The 12,638-nt window shown below is 43.1% G+C and overlaps 4 non-coding genes and 2 pseudogenes across 4 annotated transcripts; all 6 read left to right on the top strand.

The window, feature by feature from the left end:
- Positions 1-1,021: 1,021 nt before the first annotated feature.
- Positions 1,022-1,233, top strand: LOC141204275 (U2 spliceosomal RNA; annotated as a pseudogene).
- Positions 1,234-2,342: 1,109 nt separating this feature from the next.
- LOC141204422 (U2 spliceosomal RNA) lies at positions 2,343-2,458 on the top strand (annotated as a pseudogene).
- A 524-nt stretch (positions 2,459-2,982) lies between these two features.
- Positions 2,983-3,168, top strand: LOC141204260 (U2 spliceosomal RNA). The gene has a single exon (XR_012275226.1). It is a non-coding gene; the product is annotated as a U2 spliceosomal RNA (small nuclear RNA).
- Positions 3,169-4,277: 1,109 nt separating this feature from the next.
- On the top strand, positions 4,278-4,468 carry LOC141204548 (U2 spliceosomal RNA). Its single transcript, XR_012275409.1, has one exon. It is a non-coding gene; the product is annotated as a U2 spliceosomal RNA (small nuclear RNA).
- A 6,122-nt stretch (positions 4,469-10,590) lies between these two features.
- Positions 10,591-10,780, top strand: LOC141204326 (U2 spliceosomal RNA). Its single transcript, XR_012275272.1, has one exon. It is a non-coding gene; the product is annotated as a U2 spliceosomal RNA (small nuclear RNA).
- A 1,109-nt stretch (positions 10,781-11,889) lies between these two features.
- LOC141204547 (U2 spliceosomal RNA) lies at positions 11,890-12,080 on the top strand. The gene has a single exon (XR_012275408.1). It is a non-coding gene; the product is annotated as a U2 spliceosomal RNA (small nuclear RNA).
- Positions 12,081-12,638: the final 558 nt, after the last annotated feature.

The following is a 12,638-nucleotide window of genomic DNA, read 5'->3' as shown; positions in this document are numbered from 1 at the left end:
AAAGTATGTAGCGAACTGTGTATGCACTTTATTAGGACCAGGCTCTAAGCTAAAGTTGTTTTCTATATATAATTTAGGTTTCTATATTAGAAATTATAAATGGTTGGAGATGTCTCTAAATAGGCCTTATAGGTTTTTACCTCCAGGAAATTATATTGTTTTAGAAAAAATTTTAAGAGATTTTAAACTTAAGATGGTCGAAATAAATGTTCTTAAATGCCATAAAAAAATCCTAAAAATCCTGGAAGAGAGAATAGGTATCAGTCCTGTGGAACATTTTTCATTCAAAATTGTGGAAAGAATCTGGATGAATGTAAATTATAGTGTGTTATCTAATGAACACAGGGATTTACTCTGGTGTATAGTAAAAGACTGCCTGCCAACCCGTGAGTTCCAACACAGGCGTGGGTTGGTAAGATCTGAAGTGTGCCCAAGATCCAGGTGTGGGAATAGTGAAACACCCATGCACATCTTCTGGAATTGTAATTTTGCACAGACAATATGGAGGAAAGTGTGCAATATAGTGAGAGCTGTGAGTACTGTTAATTTTTTGGATTTTAACAGAGTATTTTATGGGATGGGGATAAGAGAGGAGGATTTTAAAATTGTATGGATTATTATTGCATGTGTGAAGGCGGCATTGTGGAAAGCAAGGAACATTTTAGTGTTTAAACATAAGGAAGTAACAGTCGACCAGTGTATTAAATTATGTCTAAGTTATTTGTACATGTATTTCTGGAGGGACAAAATGACGCTTGGCAAGGTGAAAGCAAATGAGAAATGGAAACAATGTAAATGGAATGAACTTACCTTGTAAGCTTTGATTTTTTGAAAACCTGTGGAAAAACAAAAAAACAAAAACAAAAACAAACAAAAAAAAATAGCCAAAACTATATATTTTTTTTTTAAAAAAAAAAGAGGGAAAAAATAAATAAATATATATATATAAAAGAAAAAGAAAATAAAAGATTTGGAGAAGTATTAAAATTGGTAGAATGCACGATGATGGATTTGAGTCTTCTTATCTTTTTGTTGATTCCAAGACTTTGTAATCTGAGTGTAAAAAAAAAAAAAAAAAAATCTGTTCTTATCAGTTTAATATCTGATACGTCCCCTATCTGGGGACCATATATTAAATGGATTTTTAGAACAGGGAGATGGAAAAAGAGCTTGCTCTGTCCACTCCACGCATTGACCTGGTATTGCAGTATCTCCAGGACCGGTGCACCCCTTCTTTAATGCAGTTTCTAAAATCAGAAAGTATTGAATTCAATGTTTTTTGTTCATTTTGCTTGTTTGTCGGATTTTGGGATGGACTCTTTGGCTTTGCTTTTCTTCTCCTCATTGGATTTTTCATGTTCAAAGTTGCAGAAGCCAGATGACAAGCTCATTTTGGTTCAACTTCAGCAACTGTGCATTGCATTGCCATGTAATGTAACGCAATGCTATCTTTCTAGCTCTCCCTCTTTACTTCCTTTTGGATAAACAGACATATTAGGCAAGCATTTTGGAGCTTTCACCTAAATAACTACAGGTGGTGAGATAAGCTGCACAATATAATTGACCTTTCAGTATATTGTTGCACACACACCATCTATTTAGCAAATGCCCTTGTTATCAACAGCAGCCTTTTAAACTCACCTGAGCTAACAGGTATGTGCGCTGGTTACTCTGCTGCGCTTAAAATTTCTTTTTTGGTTTGCTACAATGCCTTTTCTGAAACGTTGTCTCCCTCTGCTGGAACACTGACTTCTTTCAATTAATGCCTGCAGACTATAAAAGAGAACCCAACCCAAAAAGTTTGGTTGATTAGTCTGTGGCATTCTGTTAAACTGTTGCTTATGGCGGTCTCTGTGAGCTTCTCAGCGACATTCAGCCAGCCAGGTATCCTGCATGCAGTAGATGGAATGTGGCAATGGAACGCTGGCTGCGCGTGTCATAATAGGCTCTGAGCCTTTATATACCTGCGCACAGCAGCAGCCACCTTCAGTCTGCTGCTGGACAGCCAGCAGCAGCAGGAGAGGTAAGTAATCAGCAGCCCTCCTGCTAAGGGTAGACAGCTGCTCGTTCCACCCCACCCCCCGCCTTAATTGGTTCTCCTCCCTTCCAACGGTGTTGAGGCGGGTGGGAACAGCAGGGGGTGAGGGTGCTGTGTTTAAAGAGGTGGAGTTATGCAGATCTAAAACGCGTGGATTGCAGCAGCAGCAAGCCGAAAAGTGCAGGCATGTAAGGGATCTAGAGGTTGACAACATGTCTTCTTAACGGGAGTCCAGGAGCTCATCTCCACAAATGGACTCTTCAGGATCCTTGGGTGGCTCCGTAGTTCGAAACCAATTCTGGTTATCGCTTCTCGGCCTTTTGGCTAAGATCAAGTGTAGTATCTTTTGAAAAGGCAGTTTTGTCCTTGGGCTGCCCTAGTAAATTGATGCATATTACACACTGGTTTGGTGCACTTGTTAGTACGCCAGGTGGCTCATAGAGTTATCTGATGGAAAACATGGCCCTCCAGGATCGAAGTCACTAGGCTGGGTAAGTGTGAGGGCTTTGGAGCAATGTGCCCCAGGAGTAGGCGCCCTGGTGGGAGTCCAAGCTTACTGGGACTGGGAACCCCAGAAAGACTTGGCTTCGTAGCACGCCGCACCTTTGCCAATCATACTTTCTGAGCAACCCCCCCTATTCCTGGCCTCCGGGCTAGGAAGGGGAATTTTTATAAACCCGGTCGGAGGTCCGGTCAGCTTTGGGCTGAGAAACCAACACAGGCTCCAGCTCCACTAGGGTGGCAGCCTAGATGGAAGCTGGGAGCACGAAAACGGCTCTTCTCCGGCTTCGGCTAGGGAGAGCATCGGAGATCCCTGACCCTCGCTGTGGCCTTCTGGCTCGGAGGGATGGGGATGGTTTATTGGGGACCCTCTCCTCCGGGAAGGGTCCACATGAATCCTCGCCTCGTGCGCTGTTTTGGTGTGACTTCGGTCACATTTTTCAGTGCCTTGGATGCAGCTTCAATCAAAAAAAAAATCTGTTCTTATCTGTTTAATATCTGATACGTCCCCTATCTGGGGACCATATATTAAATGGATTTTTAGAACAGGGAGATGGAAAAAGAGCTTGCTCTGTCCACTCCACGCATTGACCTGGTATTGCAGTATCTCCAGGACCGGTGCACCCCTTCTTTAATGCAGTTTCTAAAATCAGAAAGTATTGAATTCAATGTTTTTTGTTCATTTTGCTTGTTTGTCGGATTTTGGGATGGACTCTTTGGCTTTGCTTTTCTTCTCCTCATTGGATTTTTCATGTTCAAAGTTGCAGAAGCCAGATGACAAGCTCATTTTGGTTCAACTTCAGCAACTGTGCATTGCATTGCCATGTAATGTAACGCAATGCTATCTTTCTAGCTCTCCCTCTTTACTTCCTTTTGGATAAACAGACATATTAGGCAAGCATTTTGGAGCTTTCACCTAAATAACTACAGGTGGTGAGATAAGCTGCACAATATAATTGACCTTTCAGTATATTGTTGCACACACACCATCTATTTAGCAAATGCCCTTGTTATCAACAGCAGCCTTTTAAACTCACCTGAGCTAACAGGTATGTGCGCTGGTTACTCTGCTGCGCTTAAAATTTCTTTTTTGGTTTGCTACAATGCCTTTTCTGAAACGTTGTCTCCCTCTGCTGGAACACTGACTTCTTTCAATTAATGCCTGCAGACTATAAAAGAGAACCCAACCCAAAAAGTTTGGTTGATTAGTCTGTGGCATTCTGTTAAACTGTTGCTTATGGCGGTCTCTGTGAGCTTCTCAGCGACATTCAGCCAGCCAGGTATCCTGCCTGCAGTAGATGGAATGTGGCAATGGAACGCTGGCTGCGCGTGTCATAATAGGCTCTGAGCCTTTATATACCTGCGCACAGCAGCAGACACCTTCAGTCTGCTGCTGGACAGCCAGCAGCAGCAGGAGAGGTAAGTAATCAGCAGCCCTCCTGCTAAGGGTAGACAGCTGCTCGTTCCACCCCACCCCCCGCCTTAATTGGTTCTCCTCCCTTCCAACGGTGTTGAGGCGGGTGGGAACAGCAGGGGGTGAGGGTGCTGTGTTTAAAGAGGTGGAGTTATGCAGATCTAAAACGCGTGGATTGCAGCAGCAGCAAGCCGAAAAGTGCAGGCATGTAAGGGATCTAGAGGTTGACAACATGTCTTCTTAACGGGAGTCCAGGAGCTCATCTCCACAAATGGACTCTTCAGGATCCTTGGGTGGCTCCGTAGTTCGAAACCAATTCTGGTTATCGCTTCTCGGCCTTTTGGCTAAGATCAAGTGTAGTATCTGTTCTTATCAGTTTAATATCTGATACGTCCCCTATCTGGGGACCATATATTAAATGGATTTTTAGAACAGGGAGATGGAAAAAGAGCTTGCTCTGTCCACTCCACGCATTGACCTGGTATTGCAGTATCTCCAGGACCGGTGCACCCCTTCTTTAATGCAGTTTCTAAAATCAGAAAGTATTGAATTCAATGTTTTTTGTTCATTTTGCTTGTTTGTCGGATTTTGGGATGGACTCTTTGGCTTTGCTTTTCTTCTCCTCATTGGATTTTTCATGTTCAAAGTTGCAGAAGCCAGATGACAAGCTCATTTTGGTTCAACTTCAGCAACTGTGCATTGCATTGCCATGTAATGTAACGCAATGCTATCTTTCTAGCTCTCCCTCTTTACTTCCTTTTGGCTAAACAGACATATTAGGCAAGCATTTTGGAGCTTTCACCTAAATAACTACAGGTGGTGAGATAAGCTGCACAATATAATTGACCTTTCAGTATATTGTTGCACACACACCATCTATTTAGCAAATGCCCTTGTTATCAACAGCAGCCTTTTAAACTCACCTGAGCTAACAGGTATGTGCGCTGGTTACTCTGCTGCGCTTAAAATTTCTTTTTTGGTTTGCTACAATGCCTTTTCTGAAACGTTGTCTCCCTCTGCTGGAACACTGACTTCTTTCAATTAATGCCTGCAGACTATAAAAGAGAACCCAACCCAAAAAGTTTGGTTGATTAGTCTGTGGCATTCTGTTAAACTGTTGCTTATGGCGGTCTCTGTGAGCTTCTCAGCGACATTCAGCCAGCCAGGTATCCTGCCTGCAGTAGATGGAATGTGGCAATGGAACGCTGGCTGCGCGTGTCATAATAGGCTCTGAGCCTTTATATACCTGCGCACAGCAGCAGCCACCTTCAGTCTGCTGCTGGACAGCCAGCAGCAGCAGGAGAGGTAAGTAATCAGCAGCCCTCCTGCTAAGGGTAGACAGCTGCTCGTTCCACCCCACCCCCCGCCTTAATTGGTTCTCCTCCCTTCCAACGGTGTTGAGGCGGGTGGGAACAGCAGGGGGTGAGGGTGCTGTGTTTAAAGAGGTGGAGTTATGCAGATCTAAAACGTGTGGATTGCAGCAGCAGCAAGCCGAAAAGTGCAGGCATGTAAGGGATCTAGAGGTTGACAACATGTCTTCTTAACGGGAGTCCAGGAGCTCATCTCCACAAATGGACTCTTCAGGATCCTTGGGTGGCTCCGTAGTTCGAAACCAATTCTGGTTATCGCTTCTCGGCCTTTTGGCTAAGACCAAGTGTCTTGTCTGGGGTCCTTGAGTGTTTTCCCTTGGCCTTCCGGCATCGCCATCTTGATGGCTTAAGCCGGTTGCTGCTTTAGGGGGAGAACGAGGAGGAACGAGAGAGTGATCATAATGGGCGTGAAGATACGCTATGCTGGGACCGATGACAATCGGGTTCGCAATGCATTCCGCATTGAAGTTGATGCTGCTGTCAGAGAGCGTTTCAATCTGTCGTATATGGTGCACGAGGTGATCTTCAAAATCCTGGAAGTGACAAGAGAAAACATCGTCTGCCTGCAGGAATCCCGGAAAGAAGGACGGTATGTCTTGGTGCTACAATCTATGGCGGCTTGCCGGAACCTGTATAAGAAGTTGAGGGAGCAGGAGAAGAATCCAACCTTGCATGGTTTGACTTTTACAGTCTTGTACTCCAAAGGTGATGTTCCCCTAGTCATATTTATGTATAATCCCTTTGTGCACGAACATGACATTGCGACTTTTCTTAAGAGGCATTGTGACTTTGTGAGCAACAGTCACAAAATCATGAACGAGGAGAACTTATGGACTGGCAAATACAGATATTTTGTCAGATTTGGGGAAAGTTCTTCGGAGCCTGGAGGTGTTCATTACCCTCCCCAAAGTTTCTCTATCGGGAGAGATAGGGGTATTCTCTTCTTTCCTGAGGCCCCAGTTTTTTGCAGGAAATGTAAGAAGTACGGACACTTACAAGAGGTTTGTACTGCTGTGCCTGTTTGCTCCAAGTGCAACCAAAGTGGGCATGTTGCTAAGGACTGTACCAATCCAATTGTTTGCAATGCTTGTGGTATGGAGGGGCATGCCTTTAAGGATTGTACTCGTCGTGCGAACGAGGGCAAGGCAAGGGCATACTCTGAGGTGGTCTCGAACTCTCCGAGGCCTAAGAGTGTGGCACCTGAGGCCGCAGTTTCTTCCAGGGTGAAGGTAGTGGAACAGCGTGTGGAGACTGCTCCAGTGAGGGCGTCTGCTGACCTACTGGTGGAGCCCGGGAGAGTGGAAGAGGTTCTGGCAGCTGAGATGGATATTTCTTCCTATCAGGGGGGTTTCATTGACTCCTTTTGTGAAGAACGTGAGGGAGCCTTGGAAATCCCAGGGGACCCGGCTCTCAGTTGGAGCAGTGAAAGTATGGATGAAGAGGGAGCTGGAGGTCAAGGAGACTTCACTGAGACTGGGGTGAGGTCTTCTGAGGAACCGGACCGCGCTAAGAATAAAAGGGCCCGGTTGTCTGAACCATCAAGTAGCCAATGCGTGGCAAGTCCGGTGAGTGAGCGGGATTACCCAGTGGTTTCTCTTTCTCCTGCGTCAACGGCTTACCTGGAGGAGAATTTGGAGTCCACTATCTTTCAGCTAAGTGGGAGTTCGCCGGATGACAAAGGATAAGGAAGGCATGTTTTTTTGCTGAGACTGGTGTTTCTGGTTTTTGAGCCAAAGAATGGTCTCTAAACCAAATTGGGACATTGCGTCCCTTAATGTAAGACTTTTAAAGTCTAGAGTTAGAAGATCTGTGATTCTGGACTTCTTACATAACCATTCTTTTGATATTATGTGTCTACAGGAGTGTGGTATAGAAGAACCCCTGGAAGACGCTGATTGGCCATATGGCCAGCATATCTGGTCTGGCTCTAGTGGGAATAAAAATGATGGAGTTGGGATAGTATTAAATAATAGAAATTTTGTTTTTGAATATTATAAGGTAATAGAGGTGGGTCGTTGCATCTCTGCAGTTGTGTGTGGGAGGGGGTGGAAAGTTAAAATTATAAATATTTATGGTCCTACAAAAAAAGAAGACAGGTTAAGTTTATTAGATAAATTATGTTTAGAATTACCTGGTAGGATCCCTGTGATAGTAACAGGTGATTTTAACTGTGTAACTGAGGGGAAAGTTGATGCCTCAGGAAAAAAATTGGCAAACATTATTTCTGATTTTTTCTTTTTTGATGCTGCTGAGGTTTATTTGGGGAAGCCACCACCACCAACCTATAAAGCTGACAGGGGTGGGATAACATCTAGGATTGATAGGATGTTTTTTTCTAAAAATATAATATGTGATGGTTTTTCTCAATTTTCAGTTCCTTTTTCGGACCATGTGTGCCTGAAAGGTGAGTTTAGAGGGGATTTAAGGCGGGTGCATGGGAGAGGTGTGTGGAAATTGAATGTGAGTTTGCTTGAGGATGAGAGAATTGTGAATGATTTTAAGAAAAAATATAGTTGGTGTAAATCTCAAAAGAGTAAGTTTGAAAGTGTGTTGGTGTGGTGGGATTGGATGAAGTATGAAGTGCAAAAGTTTTTTCGTCGATGGGGCTATAAAAAGGCTGCCATGGTTAGGAGTCAATATAAAGATTTAATGATGAGGGTGGAATGGCTAGAGAAAATGAGGATGTGTGGTGTGGATGTGGATGATTTGTTAAGAAGTGCGAGAGAGGATTTGAAGAGGACTTTGGAGAGGAAGGGAAGGGAAATAATTTTTAGGTCAAAGGTGGTCCATCTTGATAAAGATGAAAAGTGTTCAAGATATTTCTTTAAAAAAATAAATGGTAAGAAAGAGGGTATGGAGGAGATTTTTGATGTGGATGGCGTTTGTGTGAGTGGGGAGGATGTAATGAAGGAAGTGGTCACGTTTTATGCTGAGTTGTTTGGCAGGAAGTGGGTGGATGAGAGTTTGAAAGAAGAAGTGCTTAAGACTTTGGATTGTAAGGTGGATAAGGATGGATGTTCTGGTCTATGTGAGGCAGTGATTGAGGAGGAAGTTAAGAAAGTGGTGTTTGGTGCAAGGAAAAATGTGACGCCTGGGAAGGATGGTTTGCCTGTGGAGCTATATGTTATGATGTGGGAAGTGATGGGTATGGATTTAGTGGAAGTGTGTCAGTTTATGTGGGAGAATGGGATGCTTGCGGGTTCAATGAAGGAGGGAGTGGTGGTCTTAATCCATAAGAAAGGGGATAAAAGGTGTTTGAGTAATTGGAGGCCAATTACGCTTCTGAACGCCGATTACAAGGTATTCAGTAAAATTTTGGCGTGTCGGATGCGTGTGGTTGTAGCTGATGTGATTGGTAAAGATCAAGTGTGTGCAGTGCCTGGTAGATGTATGACGGATAATCTGTGTCTTTTAAGAGATGTGTTGTGGGATTGTAAAGTAAGAAAGCAGAAGTGTATGGTGATGGCTGTTGACTTTGAAAAGGCGTTTGATCGCGTGTCTCATGTGTTTCTATTTGAGGTTTTGCGTAGAATGGGTTTTCCGGAGAAATTTGTGCGTGCCGTGAGAGGATTGTATGGGGAGGTGATGAGTGAATTTCTGGTGAATGGGTTTTTGAGTGAGAAAGTGTGTATTAGGTCTGGTGTGAGGCAAGGTTGTCCCATGTCACCGGTATTATTTGTGTGTGTGATTGAGCCACTGCTGTGTATGATTCGGAAAGAGAAAGTGGTGCGTGGTTTGTTAGTGCCAGGGAGTGGTGGAATGACTGTGAAAGTCTTAGGATATATGGATGATGTAGTAGTGGTGAGTGAGAGTGTGGCCTCTATGGAGAGAGTAAAATTGTTGTTGAATTTTTTTTGTGGCGCGTCAGCGTTTCGTGTGAATTGGAACAAATGCATGTTTAAATGTTTTGGTGACAATAGGATTAAGATGGATGGTGTGGCTGGTGTGGATGGTGCAATTAAAGTGTTGGGAGTTTTTTTTAATGATGATTTGAAAGGTTATGAGAGTTGGGATGAATGTGGTGAGCGGATTGTGCGGAAGATGAATTTTTGGAAGTTACGTTCTTTGTCTTTGGTAGGGAAGGTTCTTATAATTAAGGCTGTTATTCTCCCTATTTTGCTTTATGTTTCTTGTATTTTTCCAGTGCCCTATAGGAAAATTAAAAAAGTGGAGAAACTAATTTTTGTGTTTTTTTGGGGCAGTAGGATGGAAAGACTTAAGAGAGAGATTTTGTTTAAGCAATATTTGTATGGGGGACTAAAGTTTCCGAATATTGAAGTGTTTCTAACATTGCATTTTATTAAGACTACGGTCATTTTGATTGGGAAGAATAATAAAGGGGCATTTATGTGTATTTGGCTGGATGGATGCTGTATGGTCTGAATTGGGTGAAGCGTGATAAGAATGTGCCTGTTGCTTTTAAGTGTCCTGAGTGGTATGGTTTGATTGAGAAGTTTGTGAGGAAGAATGATTTGTTAGCAGTTGCAATGAAAGACTTTATGTTGGTTAAGAAGGTGATGGGGAAGATGTGTGTGAATGAGTGTGAGAGTAATGTGGTGGGATTGTGTTCTATGGAAGTTGCGCGGGTATGGAAGAAGTTAAGCATTCAAGGTGTGTCGAATAGACAGCGAGATACAGTATGGATGGGCCTTCATAATATTTTGCCAGTGAGGGATTTTCAGAAGAAAAGAGATCTCATAAGATCTGCAGTATGTCCAAGGGATGGTTGTGGAGCGAATGAGACGGTGAGGCACCTTATGTGGGATTGTAATTTTGCGTATGATGTGTGGAAAGGTGTGGGTGGACTGTGTAAAGGGGTTGCTGGTGTGAAGTTTATTGATTGGAGAGTGGCTATGTTTGGTTTTGGTGCTAGTCGTCGTGGCCTAGAAAGGATGATGTGGTTTATTATGGTGTGTGTGCAGGAGAGCTTGTGGGATGTGAGAAATTTGTGTGTGTTTAAAAGAGTAAATTTAACAGTAAATGATTGTATTAGGTTGATCTTAGCAAGACTATATGTAATCTATTTGTGGGATACAAGAGAAGGTGGTGGTGGTGGAACAGATTCTGAAGGTGTGTGGAAATACCTTAAGTGGCAGGATATGGTTAAATACCGTTGATATTTTTTCTGGAAATGTCTCTGGCATAGGATTACTTGTTTGTATTTTTGTTGAATAATACTTTAATAAAGAAACCACAATGATGCTTATGAAGTGGCAGTATAACTTATGACGAAGTCTGGTTAACTGTTTGCTTATATCTAAACCTGAGTGGTTTTTAAAAAAAAAAAAAAAAAAAAAAAAAAAATCTGTTCTTATCAGTTTAATATCTGATACGTCCCCTATCTGGGGACCATATATTAAATGGATTTTTAGAACAGGGAGATGGAAAAAGAGCTTGCTCTGTCCACTCCACGCATTGACCTGGTATTGCAGTATCTCCAGGACCGGTGCACCCCTTCTTTAATGCAGTTTCTAAAATCAGAAAGTATTGAATTCAATGTTTTTTGTTCATTTTGCTTGTTTGTCGGATTTTGGGATGGACTCTTTGGCTTTGCTTTTCTTCTCCTCATTGGATTTTTCATGTTCAAAGTTGCAGAAGCCAGATGACAAGCTCATTTTGGTTCAACTTCAGCAACTGTGCATTGCATTGCCATGTAATGTAACGCAATGCTATCTTTCTAGCTCTCCCTCTTTACTTCCTTTTGGATAAACAGACATATTAGGCAAGCATTTTGGAGCTTTCACCTAAATAACTACAGGTGGTGAGATAAGCTGCACAATATAATTGACCTTTCAGTATATTGTGGCACACACACCATCTATTTAGCAAATGCCCTTGTTATCAACAGCAGCCTTTTAAACTCACCTGAGCTAACAGGTATGTGCGCTGGTTACTCTGCTGCGCTTAAAATTTCTTTTTTGGTTTGCTACAATGCCTTTTCTGAAACGTTGTCTCCCTCTGCTGGAACACTGACTTCTTTCAATTAATGCCTGCAGACTATAAAAGAGAACCCAACCCAAAAAGTTTGGTTGATTAGTCTGTGGCATTCTGTTAAACTGTTGCTTATGGCGGTCTCTGTGAGCTTCTCAGCGACATTCAGCCAGCCAGGTATCCTGCCTGCAGTAGATGGAATGTGGCAATGGAACGCTGGCTGCGCGTGTCATAATAGGCTCTGAGCCTTTATATACCTGCGCACAGCAGCAGCCACCTTCAGTCTGCTGCTGGACAGCCAGCAGCAGCAGGAGAGGTAAGTAATCAGCAGCCCTCCTGCTAAGGGTAGACAGCTGCTCGTTCCACCCCACCCCCCGCCTTAATTGGTTCTCCTCCCTTCCAACGGTGTTGAGGCGGGTGGGAACAGCAGGGGGTGAGGGTGCTGTGTTTAAAGAGGTGGAGTTATGCAGATCTAAAACGCGTGGATTGCAGCAGCAGCAAGCCGAAAAGTGCAGGCATGTAAGGGATCTAGAGGTTGACAACATGTCTTCTTAACGGGAGTCCAGGAGCTCATCTCCACAAATGGACTCTTCAGGATCCTTGGGTGGCTCCGTAGTTCGAAACCAATTCTGGTTATCGCTTCTCGGCCTTTTGGCTAAGATCAAGTGTAGTATCTGTTCTTATCAGTTTAATATCTGATACGTCCCCTATCTGGGGACCATATATTAAATGGATTTTTAGAACAGGGAGATGGAAAAAGAGCTTGCTCTGTCCACTCCACGCATTGACCTGGTATTGCAGTATCTCCAGGACCGGTGCACCCCTTCTTTAATGCAGTTTCTAAAATCAGAAAGTATTGAATTCAATGTTTTTTGTTCATTTTGCTTGTTTGTCGGATTTTGGGATGGACTCTTTGGCTTTGCTTTTCTTCTCCTCATTGGATTTTTCATGTTCAAAGTTGCAGAAGCCAGGTGACAAGCTCATTTTGGTTCAACTTCAGCAACTGTGCATTGCATTGCCATGTAATGTAACGCAATGCTATCTTTCTAGCTCTCCCTCTTTACTTCCTTTTGGATAAACAGACATATTAGGCAAGCATTTTGGAGCTTTCACCTAAATAACTACAGGTGGTGAGATAAGCTGCACAATATAATTGACCTTTCAGTATATTGTTGCACACACACCATCTATTTAGCAAATGCCCTTGTTATCAACAGCAGCCTTTTAAACTCACCTGAGCTAACAGGTATGTGCGCTGGTTACTCTGCTGCACTTAAAATTTCTTTTTTGGTTTGCTACAATGCCTTTTCTGAAATGTTGTCTCCCTCTGCTGGAACACTGACTTCTTTCAATTAATGCCTGCAGACTATAAAAGAGAACCCAA

The sequence above is a fragment of the Phyllobates terribilis genome, unplaced genomic scaffold (assembly GCF_046119375.1).
Source record: "Phyllobates terribilis strain yellow unplaced genomic scaffold, ASM4611937v1 Scaffold_134__1_contigs__length_4944459, whole genome shotgun sequence".
Classification (NCBI taxonomy): Eukaryota; Metazoa; Chordata; class Amphibia; order Anura; family Dendrobatidae; genus Phyllobates; species Phyllobates terribilis.
The sequence above is the reverse complement of the archived record's forward strand: the minus strand, read 5'-3'. Positions and strand labels throughout refer to the sequence as shown.